Consider the following 18,195-nt stretch of genomic DNA (forward strand, 5'->3'; position numbering starts at 1 on the left):
AATCACTGTTTGAGTACCTCATTTTTGTTTATGGTAGACTCAGTCTTCCAAGTGTTGGTATTGTCAGTTTTGTTGGTGTATGATGTAGGGGACGCAACTCGTGAATGTTAGCGGAGAAGAACACGCAAACACGAATGGTCATTAAAACTTGAGGGTTTTTCTCTGTTTAGGTAAGCTGCCAATCCCATACAACAGTAATTGTAATGTAAATTTTTTTATAAAGTATCAGGGTAACGATATCTAATAATGTTTTGGGTGATATCAATGTAACTTAGAGTAACTTGTGATTTTATTGTCTAATCGAAGCGAGCACATTTCAGTACAATTCACTGAATCGTGCTAGTGAATTGGTCAAATATTTTGTTATTATTTGTATTAACATCCAGTGTTTTAGGACAATATTAATAGGTACATTAATCAAGAATACTATTTAGACTATTATTAAGCACTAGATTATTATTAATCACTAAAACGAATGTTATGTTGTAGATTAATTGTATAATGTAGAAAAGTAACTTCGCAGACAACATTTTGGTCACGTGACATCCGAAATGCATCTGTCAGGATGGCAGCCTCTATATATGTAAATAAATCCATGTGCATTTATTATTGAATAAATAATTCATTTTTATTTTGAGAAGTAGACTTGGAAATTCGATATATTGAGTAACATAGTGTATTACAAGAACCAGTTACTGCGTGTTATTAAGTCACTGAATGGTAAATTGCTGTATGTAATTTTGGTTTAGCAATAATGATTTGTTTCTGACTGTTGACATGCCTAGGTGTAAGGTTTCAATGTCGTCTATCTGTACTTTGATACAGTAGTCAAATAATATATTGTAACTAGTGTTCATTTAACAAACACCACCAAGACAACTTGTAACAGTGTTACGTAGCCATAAAATAAATTAGTGTTACATATTGTGTTTTTCTTTTTTTAGATCATTACTCTTTGACCTGGGTAACACAAACTTTCCAGATATCCTTTAGCATTTATTGGCACCTCTACCATGGGTCTTGCTACAGATGATTTTGACATGAGAAGATAGTCTAACCGAAAATTGGAAACTAATGTCGATAGGATTAACCTGATCCAAGTAGTAAACAGTGATTGTGTTATGTTTTTAAAGGTGGTAAATCCATGTTGCATGAAGCATTACGAAGTGGAAGCCAAACAAAACGTTTTGATATTGTGGTTGATATATCAAACAATACTTTCACAAAGAGCAGTGATAAGTCATGAAGTAAAGAACATCGGAACTCTGCCGTAGCATCATAAAACGATTTAGAACCTTTCAGAGTCAGGGGCCAAATTCATAAAAGCTTGCTAAGCCTAGTTAGTTGCTAAACTGGCTTCTAACTCCAGTTTGTTGCTAAGTGTTATTCATAAAACCCTTCTAATGGCAGCACGCTTCTAAGTTGCTTGCTAAGTCTAGAGTCGATCGGGAGTACCTCTAACTCACTAGCAAGCTGCTACGTCACTTTTTTTGTGTGCTACGTCGTGCAGTCAGGACCTGTTAAACAGTAATTGTCTGTTTAATTGACATATACTGATTATATAAATAACAAACCATCAAAGGATAAACAAACATGTATGTTTAAAATTATTATACAATTACACAGTGTTTATGTGTGTTTTGAAAATTGTTACAATGTGATTAAATAGTATTGTTTTCAATGGCTTTAATTTCATTCTGTTTGATATTTTGTTTCAACAGTTCAATTTCAAGTTTTAATTTGTGTTGCTCAAGGAGAACGTTTGTATGCTTAGTTTGAATATTGACATCCTTGCGACGAGCTACCCCCCCCCCCCCCCCCCCCCCCCGTGTACGTATGTATGTATAATTAGTATACGTATAATTTCTATTAATTTCTATTTTATTTAAGGTACTCTTTGATTTAGAACATATTTCTTTTGCACCCGATTCTATCCCATCTAATTCCTTAACGCTTGGGGTATCCTCACATAAGTCAATTATCTTTTGATGAGCACCACTCTGGTCCTGGGGTGGTTTCTCTCCACCGGTCTGTTTCCTCGCCTTTTTCTTGTCTAAAACGTGTTTGCGGGATTCCGATTTTAATTTTGAAAGTTTTTGTTTCACATCATTGATGCTTCTCGAAACCTCAGGGAAGCGCGCGCCTTATGTAACATGTGAATCGTTTTCCATGTTGCTGGGTTGTCGTTAAACATTCATTCGTTTTCCATGCATCTTTTTTTCTTCTATTGGTATTGCTATCTTTCTGGGGGACGTCGAGTGTATCTTTAAATACCTCGTACTTTTGCGCCAAAAAATAAATTATCATTTTGAGAATAATTAGGCTTTCTGGGGGTTTTGTTGCTACACGCATATAGAATGTTTAATAAAGATATAACTATTATCGTATAAAAAAATCACCAACATTACTTTTGAAATGGGCATGTGTGTAAAGAAATTGACATGGTGTTGTCAAGGTTTGGACATGTGCCAATATGCTTATCAGGCAACTATGGAGCAGCATGTTTAACATGCTTTTATGAATTACATTTTAGCTACCAGCTCTGTAGAAATGAACTAGGCATATAGAAGCTTGCTAACATCTGGTAAACAACTAAGTTAGATGCCTTTTATGAATTTGGCCCCAGTTCACCAATAAAATCAATTTAATTACTTTCCTAGTCTAATAATGATAAAAGGCATTATACACAAATATACTCCAAGGCAAAGTGTTTTAATAGCAAATAGGATACGTCACGTATGCTATCCAGTGTTTTTAAATGGAAGTTGACTGATGTCTTCTACTGCATGCAGCTCATGCTGCAGTTTGAGGGATGGAAGTAAGTTGCCTTTGGCTCAGAAGATAGATACTATATTTTGTGCTTGGAATTATATGATACTGTACTGAACATAGGCACTTGATGACAGGATAATTTAAATATTCTCAACATACCACAATATACCCCTCAAAAGAACCCTCTAAGGCACGCACTAGCCTACATACAAACCCCTGAAAATATTGCTGTGGTCAAAGCGAAAGAGAGAGAAAAAAAGAAGAAAGATAATAATAATAATAATAATAATAATAATAATACAAGTAGTATAATTGTATCATGAAATTTAAAATATGATTAATATTTGCAATAAGTATCAGAAAGCTTGTTTTATTTCCATAAATTAGCATCCCAACCACCAATACGTAGCCTATATTGTTACATGGCTTAACAAGCGTATTCCCGACACTGAATGCAAAAATATGAATGTGAAAACTGACTTTAAATAATTGAAAAATAATTAATTAAACATTTTAAATCTCTAAACTGGTTTACGAAGTTGCAATAAAATGCCAAATGTAGATATTATACAAAGCAATTAAAAAACTTACATTTTCAAAGTTGGAAAAATTATATAATAATAGAAAAGGCATGGAACTTGGTCTTCATCTAGGACGGAAGTGACCTTTAATATTCCAGGTCAACCGGGTCAACCGATGGGAATATTTTTTGCTAGCACCGTAGGATCAACGTAAAGATGAGTAATGAAGAAGTGGTACATTTGTTTTTCATTATCTGATTATTTTGATAACATGTTGCTTTATAACCTAATTTAGTCTACATTTTTATACTGGTGTTGGTGTTTTTACTACAAGGAAATACCTTGAAATGCCACAACAGCGATACTTGATTTTCAGTACTCCGCGTTAATTAATGTTAGCCAAATTGTGTGTGTGTGTATGTGTGTGTGTGTGTCACTGCAAACATTAGCATTATCATTTCCATTAGTATCATTAGCATTTATTAGTATTTGCAGCATTTATTCAAAACCGTTCCGTTTTACGTGCTAGAAACAATTGTATGACGTATACTTGTTTATATTTTTACATTAATATTTACTTTTGTGCTAGGCAAAAGAAATGAAATAATAAAAAAGTAAATAAAATACATTTTAAAAATGTGTGTGTGTGTGTGTATGTATGTGTGTGTGTGTGTATGTGTGTGTGTGTGTGTGTGTGTGTGTGTATGTGTGTGTGTGTGTGTGTATGTGTGTGTGTACAACTTCATATTTTGTACATACGTACCTTATGGATGGCCCCTGAATGGAAAACTAGTTTAATGCATTAGTGTAGTACCATGAACATGTTCAGTAGCTTTCAATTATTATTATTTTTTAAATGTTACACTTTTAGAAATTTCAATGAAAATGACATAATTGTTTCATTTGCATATTGGCATTTATTTACATTGTCATTTATACATTATTTAATACATAATTATTCACATATTTATTGTTTTTTTAATTCAATTTTTGTTTGTTTATTTCTGAATTGAAATAATGTATTTATATATATTTTATCATTAATATCATTATCGCACATCGAATTCAGTGGAAGTTATATGCTTAAAGTCAAGCAAGATACAGAAACACATTTGTTTTTATGGTAGGTATGGTACTGAATTGCGCGCCCGTTACATGGGCATTCATACGTTAATCCCCGGGTACAGCTACCCCTGTTCGGTTGTAGTCTTTCAAACAATAATTATGGCTTAAAACTAAAATACTTGCCATACTACTCCTAGTCTCCATGCTTAGACAGAAGAAATAACAACATGACAAGTTATATCTTTATTCAGGATAATTACTATATCAAACATTCTCTGTCGTCCACTGATATCCACAATAACAAAATACTCAAATTCCAATACACCAATTACTATTACACACTAATCATTTTTAATCCAAATAATATTAGCTTTCCCTATTTAATTTAATTTAATATCCCCTTCCCTATTCAATTTAGAACCGCCCCTTTTCAAAACATTCAGCGAACCTTATTAATTTTGAGATTTGTTAGCTAACTTGCCATATCTAAACCGCTCCGTATTTAAGGTTTGACATCCAATAGCCGATGATTAATATATCAATGTGTTCTAGTGGTGTCGTTAAAGAAGACAAACTTTACCGTATTAAAGCCTGACTTTATTCTTTATATCGATTCCGTCCTTGCTTATTCGGCAAGTGTTAAGCCCACGTACTCAAACCCCTGGACGTTACTCCCTATTAAAGTCTAACGGTATCCTTATATTGGTTCCAGTTTTAGCCCATTTAGTAAGCAAGTCCCTAGCTAACCCAACCTACACGGACATATCCAAACCGTACAAAACCAGAAACAATTACTGAGAAGAAATATAACAATGTATACAAAAGTATACGTACAAAAATATATATCTAAATCAAGAATGGGGCGGGACGTATCCCAGTGGTAAAGCGTCCGCTCCTCGTCGATGGACCTATTGGACTAATTCTCGTTCCAGCCAGGTATCCACAACTGGTGTAAGAAAGGCCGTACTATCCTGTCTGTGGGATGGTGCATATAAAAGACCCCTTGCTGGCGACAGTGGGTTTCCTTTCTCGCTCCAGCCAGTGCACCACGACTGGTATATCAAATGCCGTGGTGTGTGCTATCCTGTCTGTGGGATGGTGCATATAAAAGATCCCTTGCTGCTAATCGAAAAGAGTAGCCATGAAGTGGCGACAGCGGATTTCCTCTGTCAATATCTGTGTGGTCCTTAACCATATGTCCGACGTCATATAACCGTAATTAAAATGTGTTGAGTGCGTCGTTAAATAAAACATTTCCTTCCTTCCTGGTCCGAGGCTTCATAACAAGAATCAGGCACGTCACCCTTAATTTAAATTCACCGTGACGCTCCCATTTACTATTATACTATAAAGACAAATAATAAAATAATTACTTAGTTAATGAAATTTAGACATTTTACATGTCTACTATGAATAAGGTTAAACTGTTTGATAGCAAGCCCAAATGCAAATAATAACAAAAACACAACACCCACGTTCGAAAGCCATGCTCTAAGTCAGGTGAATTTTACAACCCAGTACCCTCAAAACCACAGACTGCACGATTTTCTTACGAAACATTGTCATTAGTCAGCAAATCATAACCCTATGCTATATTAGCTGGGTAATCAAAATTGCTTGATGAAGCTCGTAGTTTCCCGAAAACATCCAAGTAAATGTCCACAACAACAACAAAAAAGTCTCGTAGCACATATTTCCGTAAATAAAACCGACACAACGCAATATAAGCCAACGTTCCTGATATTGTCATATAAGTAAGGTTAGTACTAGATATTAGTGTACTATTGCTTCTATATCGCAGATTTATATCCCACCAACTTCATCTACCCTTAGTTTTGCCACGTCCATCTTTATAAATGTTTTATAATGTTTAGTTATTTTGTTAAAAAATCATTTGAAAAATTGCTTTTGAGAAAAAAGTGGGTAGGGTTATCAACAGGGTCGTTACACAAATACTCTAAAACGCTATATGTAGGATTTAAATATTGACTGGATGTCACAATAAGATCCTTCGAAAATAATAATTGTGGTTGTAAAATGTCTGCTGGAAAATAAAATTGTGCGAATTGTATCTTGTAACGTTATAAAATCAAGTGTTATGTGAGACCCTAACTCTCAAAAATATTTAAATATTATCATTATTGGAATTGCGAAATCTATTGACTCCCTATCTGCCAAGTTGTTTCATCCTAATTGTTTTGATAAATATTGTACAGTGTTATTTGCATGGTCACACCTTTAACACTTCGACTTTGGAAATGGAGGTAGGGTAAGAAAACTGGAAGTTACACACAGAAAGATGTAAATCCTGCAATGCTATCATACTTTTTTGCATCTATGAGTGTTGGCCTTGACACATATCACTATGAGCATTCGTCTCCCCCCCCCCCCCCCCCCCCCCCCCCCCCCCAGGTGGTACCAATTGGCTAAATTATGGGTCCTGGCTCATGAACTAAAATGCAAGCGAAAATAAAATATAAGTACTATAATAATCATTTGTCTTGTGCCTATAATAGTCCGGGAGCCAAGGCCCGATTTTAGGCCATACCAAGTTTTTTCTTTGGTGATTTTGGTAGACTGGATGGTAGTCTTCAATTTCCAGGTGAATGGCCGCTCGTCACCCTTAAGCAATTCTCTGGATTATTCCTCTTATGTTGGAAGCGCAAAATGGCCAGTAAGGAACACAAAAAGTCCACTACAGCCGTTGTTATAGAAGATAATAGATCATGTGACCCCTCAAGGGTATGACCCTCGGCACCCGGACTATAACAACTGTCAGTCACAAGTACGATAACCTCTCTATTATCTTGTCACACCTCACGTCCCCCCCCCCCCCCCCCCCCCCCCCCCCCCACACACACACACGCCAAGTAGTATAGTCTTGATTTAACTACCAGATGTGAAGATGCATAATGCACTTTCTCTATCAGTGGCAAAAACAAAAGCAAACGTATAATTACATCAAATTTGTTATAACATCGATATGATAAAGCAAATATAAAGCAAACTATCTGAAAAGTAAAACAAAACACCAACCCCAGACAATCCTTAAAACGACACCGCGTCACATATTCTTACCGCGTCAGCTATTCTTACGTCATTTGCACATCGAGTAATGGCTGACTGGAATTAAAAGTTGCGTATACATGTTGATGACTAAAAAATACATAGTAGAAATACTTTCCTGTTGAGAATCTGTGTAAAGAAGGTGTCAGTTGTCATCGTAATGTTTGTAGTAGACCAAACCATATTTAACATTTCTAATAATTTCGTACGTACAACATATTTTATATCACGAAGAAAATCAACAACGGCTGGTACACACATTAGCACACTAGGACAACACATTTCACTAAACATCGCCTGGTACTAGCAATTATACCGATTGTGCGTTTACGTTTGTTTGGCGTCTAATTCACGAAGAAAATTACATTATTACGGAAACTGGAGTATTTTAAAGCCAAAAGAAAATGAAATATGTGTTCTTCTAACTACACCAGGGGACAGTACTGGCCATTCAAGCAAAGGGGCATTATTGTTCACTAGATATTGTATTGTATCACGTGCTGTGTACGCTCGGGCGTTGTCTTGAAGAAATGTGTGCATATCCCGATGCTGATGAAAGAAGGGAATGACGTGATTTTGCAAGACGTTATCCCGATAGTAAATGGCATTAATTCTGCCACGGCAAACATGGAATGCTGTTCGGTGATAATAACTTTCTTGAAATGGAAACGGGATTCGTCAGAGAATAGCACACCATGCCAACGTAGTAATCTCCAACCTTCCTGCCAAACGTCGTGCTCATTTAAACTAGAAGAGATATATTTGCTCAGAGAAATGTGATGGAATCATTTCGATTCCATCCAGAACTTCTATTACAGTTTCTACGCGATACTGACTTTTATTGTAAAATTAATTTTATCTATCTGTGATATTTGTATTTTTGCACAGTCCTTTACACTGTGTTTTTATTTAAATCTTGAATTTTTATATTGATGTGCTTCAAAATGTAATGTGTTGCTTTTACCATAGTGTGATACCCAATAGCCGATGTATTCTTCGTGCTGGGGTGTCGTTAAACATGCATTCATTCATTCATTCATTCGTGCTCATTTCGATGTCGATCAGTCACGATAGGTCCAAAATACGGTCGTTGAACACGCAGCCCAGCAGAGCGAAGACGGCGACACACAGTGTCTGCGCTGATAACTCCTCGTCGACCTTGAACAGTTGGTACAGTCCTGGCAGCTGGCAGCGTTCGATCATGAATATAGAGGCGAACAATATGGCGATCTTGTCGTGGTGTCGTAACACGTCGTTGGCCTGGACGTGGACGGTTCCTTGATGGTTCCTGTCTACTGGTATCTCCTGTGGAGTCTAGTGATTGTTGAATGGTTACATCTAAACCGCTGTGCGATGATTCTACTCGAAATACCGACTTGAAGCACGTCCACGTTCTTAAGCTGTCAACCTTGCCATGACTTGTTTAACGTTCCCTCAAAGACTACTTCATAATAGACCATCTTTTATGGCCCCAATCAGCATGATTTGCACATTCAATTTCGCTTTTTATGCTATGCATACGATATGTTGTGTTTTGGAGTTCAGGCAAAAAATTTTTTTAAACTTATTCATCGCCATGCATGGTCTATAAGGTAGTAAGGTACTTATTCATTGATATTTTTATGCTGATATACGCCCCATTCACATTTGTTATCATCAACTGGTAGTGCGTTTTCAATGCTGTTCAGTATAGTAATAAATGTGTAGTTTAGTCGTAGATTTACGTTTACGTGCAAAACTAGGCTTATGATAGTTTGTGAAATTAGGCTTAGGGCCCCTATTTTTGAAGCCGTCTTTGCGCTACGAAATCGTAAAACCATCGTAGGTTATGACGTCATTATCGTACACGTCATAGTGACGTCATAGCTTACAATGGTTTTACGATTTCGTAGGATAAGATTGCTTCGATAATATGAGCCTAGAACATATATTTAATATGACGTGTTTGATGTTTGAATAACTACAATGGCTACATAGTTTAAAGAGACATACCCTAGCTTTGAAACACCAAGACATATTTTTCACCATTACAGCCGTTTATGATCAATGAAATCAAACATTACTTACATTTTATTGTTTATATAATCCATTTCCGTACAACCGAAGTGTTTCTGGTCATCCTGGTGTTTCTAATACCACAAAATGCATTTTATCATATTTTTAAAAACGCACGTGCGTCTCAGAAGTAACGGCTATCGAGTCGCGTTTTAGTCTATTTTAAGGGTATTTCAGCGTCACAGACTCTTGATTCACTCTGTTGTATTCCAATTTGTTACAGGTTTGTAAATTAACCAAACTTAGTGTCCATGTTTCACGGGTTGAAACTAGAGTCATGGTGAAAAATATGCCTTAGTGTTTAAAAACTAGGGTCTGTCCCTTTAATAATTTAGTATACAAATTTGAGACTCCCGTGTAGACAATCCCCTCGACAGAAACACGGTTTACATGTGCAGAAATCTGGGAGAACTCCCGAGTGGTGTAAGATCTTCAGAGTTTTGTCTCCCACGGTAACCTAAAACAATAACAAAACAACCCAATTAAGTATACGTAGGTTAGAGTGCCCAATTTACAGTCTTCTTCTTATTGTTGTGTTTGTTAGTTTTTTGTTTTTTTTTCTGTTTTACTTGAACGCCTGCAACTACATATATTTGCGGTGCTTAAACCCCTGCGTTATCCCCCCCCCCCCCCAAAAAAAAAATAAAAAAAAATAATTAAAAATAAAAAAATAAAAAAATAAAATAATAATAATAATAATAATAATAATTTTAAAAATCGTAAATTAGGCCCACTTAAATGTACATATTTCTGACTGTGTCTATCCTGTTCTTTGTCCCTTTTCCTTTTTGCTTCTCTCTCTCTCTGTCTGTCTCTCTCTCTCTCTCTCTCTCTCTCTCTCTCTCTCTCTCTCTCTCTCTCTCTCTCTCTCTCTCTCTCTCTCTCTCTCTCTCTCTGTGTGTGTGTGTGTGTGTGTGTGTGTGTGTGTGTGTTATATCTTCAAACAAAGTAGGGGAACCTGAAATATTAATGTCAATATCAACTGTTGATTATACAGTTGTTATTGTTTTGCTTTTAGTCATTTTTATTGTTTGAATTTGCGATTTACTGATAAACAACGTCAACTTTCAAATTTATCTTCTGACCCCAGTCGTCCTTCAAGATCTTTGGTGGTCATAAAACCTATTGTGATACTAAACTACCGGTTGTAATGTTTGCCCAATTAATTAACTATTATCATATAACCATTCCCCATAGCTAATATTCCTTACAATTTTGGGAATTGTTAATTCGTATTAGAGTTCCCCTACTTTTTTTTTTACGAGTGTATATCATATCATCTATCTATCTATCTGTCTATCTTCCTAGTTACCTATATATACATACGTACGTACGTGCATACATACGTACGTACATACATACATACATACATACATACATACATACATATATATATATATATATATATATATATATATATATATATATATATATATATATATATATATATATATATATATATATATATATATCCATACATACATATACAGTGTAACATATAAACATACGCATATACATACATGCGCGCGCGAGCGGTCGCTCCCACACACATATCCACGCACCCGCACACATACAAAACCAGTGCAATTCACAAAAATGTATTTTAGTGTAACATATAACTTACCCATCATAGCCATGTTGTCAAGCCCTCGATAAGGGTTATTGGCGTTATTAACCCGGGTTTTAAAGGTACATTCCTAAGTTTGCTGTAATTTTTAAGATGTTATCGACTAACAGAGACGTTTTGACGACTGTAATTACATATCAAATATATTTTTTTCTGGATAAAATATTAGTGGTTGTATATTAAACGTGTGATCGTTCTACCATTTCTATTAGGTCAAATTTAATTTTATTTCCTAAAATCTTTTTTGTTCGTACGTACGAATTTATTTGAAGACAAAATCCAGTTTGGGCTTCTTACAAATATTAAGACGACCAGAAACACATTGAATATACAGACACTGATACTCTAAGCAAGAAAATATATTTAATATGTACGTTTAATCGTAGAAATAGTGTATTAGTCGGCAACATCTTACAAGGCAGCAAACTCAAGAATGCCCTTTTAATACGTTTTTATTAATTTATTATTAATGGGTCACATGGTTGTAAACCAACAAGACCTGTATACCTGATTCCAGAGATGTTTCAGTCATGTGACGGCAGGATCCTCATCAATATGCACGATAACTCTTAATATGGAAATGTAAGCAAGAGGTCATAGGTCAGCCGTGGCTTTTGTATGAATGAAATGGACAGGTATTTGGAGAGCAAACCGGCCTCGGTGGTGTGGTTAACCCATTGGACATAAGGCTGGTAGGTAGTGGGTTCGCATCTACCCAGGGCGAGTTTTTAACGATTCATTCCATAACAGAATAGCTTCAGCCAGTGCACCACGACTGGTACAACAAATGCCGTGGTATGTACTACCCCGTCTGTGGCATTGTGCATATAAAATATCCCTTGCTGCTGATCGAAATGAGTAGTCCATGACGTGGCGACAGCGGGTTTCCTCTCTCAATATCTGTGTGGTCCTTAACCATATGCTGACACCATATAACCGTGCTGAGTGCGTCGTTAAATAGAACATTTCCTTCCTTTCTTCCATAACAGGACAGTACTGTACCAGCACCGGCCTCGGTGGTGTTGCGCGTAAGCCATCAGACATAAGGCTGGTAGATACAGGGTTCACATCCCGGTACCGGCTCCCACCCAGAGCGAGTTTTAACGACTCATTGGGTAGGTGTAAGACCACTACATCCTCTTCTCTCTCACTAACATCTAACAAAATAACAGCTAACCTACTGTCCTGGACAGGCAGCCCAAATAGCTGATGCGTGCGTGCCCAAGACAAAGTGATTAATCCTTAATTGGAAATAAACACAACAATAAGTTGAAATGAATGAATTGGAGAACAAAATTCATATGGGATCCTTTGTACTAAGGGGGCTGTGTAGACATTGTAGACTAACGTGTAGACTAGCATGTCTTATAATACTGGAGGTAGGGGGAGGTTTGTTACCTCGAGTGGGCGTCCAGTTGTTTATACAAAAATAATTCATAATGACTTGGTTCGTTTGCTACCGGCCTCGGTGGCGTCGTGGTTAGCCATCGGTCTACATGCTGGTAGGTACTGGGTTCGGATTCCAGTCGAGGCATGGAATTTTTAATCTAGATACCGACTACAAACCCTGAGTGAGTGCTCCGCAAGGCTCAATGGGTAGGTGTAAACCACTTACACCGACCAGTGATCCGTAACTGGTTCAACAAAGACCATGGTTTGTGCTATCCTGCCTATGGGAAGTGCAAATAAAAGATCCCTTGCTGCCTGTCGTAAAAAGAGTAGCCTATGTGGCGACAGCGGGTTTCCTCTATAAAAAAAAGTGTCAGAATGACCATATGTTTGACGTCCAATAGCCGATGATAAGATACAAAAAATCAATGTGCTCTAGTGGCGTCGTTAAATAAAAGCAACTTACTTTTTAGGTTCGTTTGCTAGACCAAACTGGAGTATTTTATTATAAATTATAAGTTTTAAAAGATGTCATTGAGGCTAAGTGACAGCATATCGAACAAGTTCTCTCAATTTTGACATTGTGGTAAATCCTGGTTGCCCACGAACGCATACATACATCGTCCTATTCACCACACACGCTAACCAATGCAAGAAAAAAAGAAGAAAGAAGGAAGAAATGTTTTATTTAACGACACACTCAACACATTTTATTTACGGTTATATGGCGTCAGACATATGGTTAAGGACCACACATATATTGAGAGAGGAAACCCGCTGTCGCCACTTCATGGGCTACTCTTTCCGATTAACAGCAAGGGATCTTTTATATGCACCATCCCACAGACAGGATCCAATGGAACAAGGATTATATGCCATTATATTTGAGGTGTTTCTTTTCACAGCTAAAATACGTTTATATAACTGCATATGTACATTCTTCTGACTATGAGCTTTATTGAACGCAGGGCGGAAAGTAGTCCAGTGGTAAAGCGTTCGCTTGATGCGATGTCGGTTTGGAATCGATCTCCATCGGTGGGGCCATTTGGGCTATTTCTCGTTCCAGCCAGTGCACCACGATTGGTATATCAAAGGCCATGGCATGTGTTATCCTGTCTGTGGAATGGTGCATATGAAAGATCCCTTACTACTAATGGACAAATCTAACGGGTTTTCTCCCTATTACTGTGTCAAAATTACCATATATTTGACATCTAGTAGCAAAACAAACTTCTTATTGAAGCCCCACACTTCTCAGCGATATATATATATATATATATATATATATATATATATATATATTATATATATATATATATATATATATATATCACTTGTCTCAGATACTTAACACATTTGAAGGTGAACATTGTCTGCTTGCGTGATACGGAAGCTTAAAATTGATCACCTCCTCATTGTAAATAATAATAACAATGTGTATTTATAGCTCAGAGTTTTGGGAAACCTCTGTCAGAAAACAATGTATACTCTGCCAAAAACGAAACGCATAGGCGAAATATTCATGGAATTATCTCTTTAATGCAAAGCGGCATAATTTCGTTATTTATGATCGTATGACAGTCAAATTTGGCATGAGTATATGACAATGTTCTTGCTATGGACTGACTTCAGTGGAGGCGTTATCGTCACTAAGCAGCGTCGCACCAGGGCGCTGAAATCAGTACATTGTGTGGCTACCAGCAGCAGCAATCACTGCGCGATATCTCCTTGGCAAAGAGTGAATGAGTCTCTGAATCCGGGCATGTGGAATCCTAGCCCATTCTTCCTGCAGTGCATGTGACAGTTACGAAAGCGTCTCAGGCTCTGGGTCACGCTGGCGTACACGTCTGTTCAGTTCGTCCCATAGCGGTTCAATGTGGTTGAGATCTGGCGACCTTGATGGCCATGGCAGCACATTACTTTTCTCTTTTTGTAGGAAATCCATTGTTACACGTGCCGTATGCGGCCTAGCATTGTCCTGCTGAAAGAGTTCTCTCTGTCGATCCAAAATGGGAAGCATGTGACGGCGAAGAATTTCACCCCGGTAGCGTACAGCTGTCAGGTTGCCTTGTATAAACACAAGTTCACTTCTGCCGGTGTATGAGATGGCTCCCCACATCATGGCACTCCCTCCAAAGTGTATTGTGTTTTTGTTGTGTTTTCTAGTGAACTAAACGTGCTATAATAACATATACTTATATAAGATCGTATCTCTGATCATACCTAGACGAGCCAAAGCGGTTTTGAACTGCCTGTTACAGAGAGATCTAATAGATATACAGTTAGGAGAGATATTTGGATAATCGTGTTTTATTCAGTTACGGGAATTATAGAATCCCCGTGACAATATATATAATAATAATAATAATAATAATAAATGGCAGATAAGGACATTACAAACATGTAGGAAAAATGACATGTAAAGACAGCAGTTTTGTTGATTATGCCATTGGCAACCATCATTTATTTAAAATAACTAAGCATTTTGAAATGTGTGAGTTTCACCCACTTTCTTCAGATGTACATAGTAAACATATTAACAATACTTCTAATTGTATGACATATCCAGCAAAAAAACAAAAAAACAAAAAAACAACAACAAAAAACCCACAAAAAACAACAACAACAAAAAACGCCAATAACAAACAAACAAAAAACCCCAGTGAATGGAAACCCGAACAATCAACAGAATTTTAAAATAAAATTAACCAAAACTCTGCCGAAAGCATATCCACAATCATTGATATTCAGTCTGTTGACATTCAAACACGTGTCGATACTCCAACAGAAGCTAGGAACAAAATATACCTAGACGAGCCAAAGCGGTTTGAACTGCCTGTTACAGAGAGATCTAATAGATATACAGTTAGGAGAGATATTTGGATAATCGTGTTTTATTCAGTTACGGGAATTATAGAATCCCCGTGTCAGGGGTAGAAAATTGGGGCGCTCGTCCCGGATCTGGAACGGGACATGCATATTTAAAAAAGTATTGTTTGTAAATGGGGGCTTTATAAATTAATTTTACAAATTAACTAGAAGTAGCAACGTTGTTCACTAGAAAATTAATTAATAATAATCTCAGTGTAGTGGAGATTAAGCGAGCACGTAAGGCCGAATTAGTTGAAATCGCAAGTGAGCGGGAAATTGATTTAACATCAGCGAAAACCTTAGGTGATATAAAGACAATTATTATCCAGGAAGTTTTTGGTGATAGGCCTGTTATGGAAGACAGTGAGATTGTTCCAGAGATAGAGATAAATGAGCTAAGTGTGGAACAACAATTAGCTTTTAAAAAGCTTGAGTACGAAAGAGAGGAACGTGCATTAGATAGAGAGAGAGAGAGAAGAGAGAGATAGAGAGAGGGATAGAGAGAGAGAGAGAGAAAAAAAGAAGATAGAGATAGAGAAGAGATAGGTAGAGATAGAGAAGATAGAGAGAGGGATAGAGAAGATAGAGAGAGGGATAGAGAAGAGAGGGATAGAGGAGAGAGAGAGAGAGAGAGAGAGAGAGAGAGAGAGAGAGAGAGAGAGAGAGAGAGAGAGAGAGAGAGAGATAGGGATAGAGAATTCCAGTTAACAAAATTAAAAGTGGAACATGAGTTAAAGTTGAATACTGAAGAAGTTAGACGTGAGGCAGGAAATGGTTTTAACATGTCGGAGGCTTATAGATCAGTGCCTGTATTTGATGACCAGGAGGTAGATATGTTCTTCCAACTTTTTGAACGGGCCGCTAAGCAGCTAAATTGGCCGCAGTCTAAGTGGACATTGTTAGCCGTGTCTAAGTTTAAGGGGAAGGCTAGTGTAGCTTATAATTCAATGAGTGATGAGCGAGCAAGTCAGTACGACCTAGTTAAGGCTGCAGTGTTGAGGGCGTATGAATTACGACCTGAGGATTATCGTTTACGGTATAGCGAGTTGAGAAAAACGCAGGGTCAGTCTTATAGTGAGTTTGTGGCTAAGAAGGCAGGGATGTTTGATAAATGGGTTATTTCTCATCAGGTAGAGTCATATACCGAGTTACAGGAGTTGTTGATCTTACAGGACATTAAAAATGGATTACCAGTTAGCTTACGTATTCATTTAGAGGATCGTGATGTGAAAAAGATAGAGGAGGCAGGCATAGTGGCAGATGATTACGTGTTAATACACAAAGCTCAGGCAGTACCGGGTAGCTCTTTACAACAGGGCGATAAGAAGAAATTTCAGCCAGGTTTTTCCCGGGAAAGTAACTATCGGGGAGAGTTATCTAGTTGGTCAGCTAGTCAGGCAAGGAATGCACCTGGTGGGCAAAGTAAGGATAGACCTGCATTATCAGCCAATGCACGAACTTTTCGTCCACAGTGCAGTTACTGTAAAAAGGATAACCATCTTATCGGGGACTGTTTTAAAAGGAAACGCGATAATGCGCAAATGGTCGGTTTAGTGAGGTCAGCTCCGTTAGCGAGAGAGTTAATGGTTAGTCCCATGGCAGAGAAAGTAAACCCGTATGTGTCACCTGGTATGGTTTGTGATGTGAAACAAGAGTTGCGTCCTAAGGCAATATCAATCTATAGAGATACCGGGTGTAGTCAGAGTCTGATAACGCAAAAGTGTTTAGCTGGTATTGAAAATTCAGACATAGGACATAGTTTGGCTTTAAGCTCGGTTACTGGAGAACAAATGGTGTCCGGTTACACAAGGTTTTCTTGTGTTCGAAGTTTGTGACGGGACCAGTCGTTATGGGTGTTGTGAAGGACTTGCCTGTTGAAAACATAGGAGTTTTGTTGGGTAATGATTTGACTAGTCAGTGTTGTCAGCCGAAATGTGACCAACTGTTAATTAAAGACAGCACGTTACCAATAGAAGAGTGTGAGGTTGATGAAATTAAATATCCTGCGTGTGTAAAGACTAGGGCTATGGCCAGTAGGTTAGCACAAGACGCAGAGGATATTTGTGATTTGTCTGATACGTGTGTGAGCCATGAAATTGGAGTGGATGAGGTTATCAGTAAAATGGTAGATAAGTCAACTGAGGAATTAAATGTGGTGGAACCTGTTGATCTCCCGCAGAGGGGAATTGAACCAGTTGTGTTTGATAGAGGGGATTTACCTTGTAATAGACAAGAGTTAGTACTAGAGCAGGGGGCTGATCCAAATTTGTTGGCAGCTCGCACTACCTTGTTAACTGTGGACAAGGGAGTATTAATGAATAAGAGAGTTAGAGATAGAAAGGATAGGAAGCAACTGAGACAAGCTCAGAGTAAAATAAAATCAGTGTGTGATAGGATGGCTAGGAGTCAGGAATTTAAACTAGGGGATAAGGTGCTGCTGTACCTTCCCATTAAACGGGGTTCTGTGCAGAACAGGTATTTCGGTCCCTATGTTGTGCACAAACGGGTTAATGAGACAGGGTATGTGATAAACACTCCTGATAGGGTTAGGAAAAGTAGGTATTGTCACATCAATTTGCTAAAAGGTTATTTTGACAGACTGCCGATAGTTCCAGAGAGACCGGTCCAAATTGAGAGTCACTCAATTTCCTGTGATGACGTCAAGACTGCAGAGGTCAAGTTGGCCAACGGCCAGATTCTAGCAGACTTGAACCCCCAGCGAGCAAAATTGACTACGTTGAAACAAGACAATGTTTCCATTTGTCAGGACCTTCCAACGGTTACCAACACCTTAAGCCAGGATATGCGCTTGGAACCCAACGCTACCCC

The sequence above is a fragment of the Gigantopelta aegis genome, chromosome 7 (assembly GCF_016097555.1).
Source record: "Gigantopelta aegis isolate Gae_Host chromosome 7, Gae_host_genome, whole genome shotgun sequence".
In the NCBI taxonomy this organism is placed as follows: Eukaryota; Metazoa; Mollusca; class Gastropoda; order Neomphalida; family Peltospiridae; genus Gigantopelta; species Gigantopelta aegis.